Genomic DNA, 1,983 nt, shown 5'->3' with positions numbered 1-1,983 from the left:
GTCCCTCCACGAGTGTAGCTGACTGTGTGGCCATGTCAAGAAACTGGAGATCTTCTCTTGACATTGCCAGCCTTTCATCTTGCTCGCACTCAGGGAAGTCACTCTTGAACTGCTGACTCCAGAGTTCATCCAGTCTGGTGATTGATATACGGTTGGCTGCAACTTGTATCAGTGCACTTGTTGTTCCATCTCCCGTGTATTCCCTGAGAGGTCCATTGATGGTCCAGCCAAGCCGTGTTCTTACAGCATATGGACCGTCATCTACACTGGAAATGACCTGCCAAGGTTCAATAGCCTTGGGCGCATTAGTCCCAATAAGCAGTCCTATATCTGCATCTATCTTTGGGAGTAACACTTGCTGAAGATGAGGCCACTTAGTGACATCCTCTTGCAGAGGAATGTTGTCTTTAGTTGCTGGAATGGTCTTCTGGGAGTAGGTATCAGGGAGCCCCATGAAATCATTACAGCCCAAACTGCTCACTTCTAAGCCCGACACCATGTGGCTGTGAACAACCCTTTTGTCCCCCATGGTCTTCAGCAGGATACGTGTCTTTCTGCCTGTCATGTTGAGCTCTTTCATTAGTTCCTCTGTACAGAAGCACGCGGTACTGCCAGGGTCAAGGAAAGTGTAAGTGGTTGTAACCTTTTGGCCCTTGTTGCTCTTGACCTGAACTGGAACTATTGCCAGTACACCTTCTGAGTTCTCAGCACCTGTGACCCCACACATTGTTACATCAGTACCCACAAATCCACTTATAACTGACTCTGTCAGTCTTTCTTCCTTGTTTGTCTCCTTTCCTTGCTTGTCTTCAGTCCCTGGCTCCTTGGTTGCAGCATTATTTTTTACCTTAAAGTGCAACACTGTAGGGTGTGACTGCGAACAGGCAGCTCAACTTCTCCTTACACAAATTACTCATGTGCCCTTGTTTCAGACAGCTAAAGCACAGACCCTTTGTTCGTAAGAAATCAATCTTCTCCTTATGAAGAGACTTCTTAAGCTTCTTACATTGCTCCATAGGATGTTCTCCACCCTGACAGAAGAGACATGGTTTAGAAAAAGCAGAGACTTGTCTGCTAACAACTTCACCCTCTTGCTTAGGCTTAGGACTCACTGCTTGGTTACTGGTGATAGTTGCAGCTGTGGTGAAGCCTGTCTTCCTTCCACTACTCTTGTGCAACCTCTCATCCACTTGACCTTTAGCTTGACCCTTCGAGGTAACATCCTTTATGTCGCCAAAGAGCGGGTGCAATGCTTCCTTAGCCTGCTTGTTGACGAAGTTCACAAGGTCGTTGAACTTGGCTCTGCGATTGTCTCTGTCCTGAATACCACAGACTAAGCCTCTCCACCTTTCCCTCAGCTTGTACGGGAGTTTGGCAATGATGGCACGCATGTTCGCCGCATTGTCTAACTCTTCCATGTACTCCACATCAGTCATAGCATTACGACAACCTGTGAGGTAGAGGCCAAATGATTGGAGAGCTTCGCCGTCATCAGACTTGATGTTAGGCCAGTCCATAGCCTTGTTGATGTATGCCACTGCGATCTTGTAGGCATTTCCAAAATGTTCCTCCAGCAGTGTCCTGGCTTCTCTATACCCACGCTGGGGTTCCATGTGGAGACAGCTCCTTATCAGCTCCCTGGGCTGTCCGCTGGTGTACTGCTCCATGAAATAGAGCCGGTCTTTGCTACTCTCCATTTTGTCCTCTACTCCATGCTCAAAGGCTCTAATGAACAGCCGATATTCCAGAGGATCTCCCTTGAACACAGGTATGGTCTGAGGAGGCAGAGAGGTTAATCTTTGCTGCTTAGCTAACATTTCAGCGACACCCTGTAAAGATGTTGTTGCCTGTGGCGCAGTAGATGCAGCAGTTTGAACATTAGGTCGAGTGTCATTATTTGGGGCTGTGACTGAGGGATGCTTTGATTGCTTGTTAGCTAACAAGTCTATAGCCTTTTTTGACTCGAAATAGGAGTTCATTCCA

This window comes from Gymnoscopelus microlampas, assembly GCF_963454915.1.
Source record: "Gymnoscopelus microlampas genome assembly, chromosome: 3".
Taxonomy (NCBI): domain Eukaryota; kingdom Metazoa; phylum Chordata; class Actinopteri; order Myctophiformes; family Myctophidae; genus Gymnoscopelus; species Gymnoscopelus microlampas.
Note: the sequence above shows the minus strand (reverse complement) of the source record.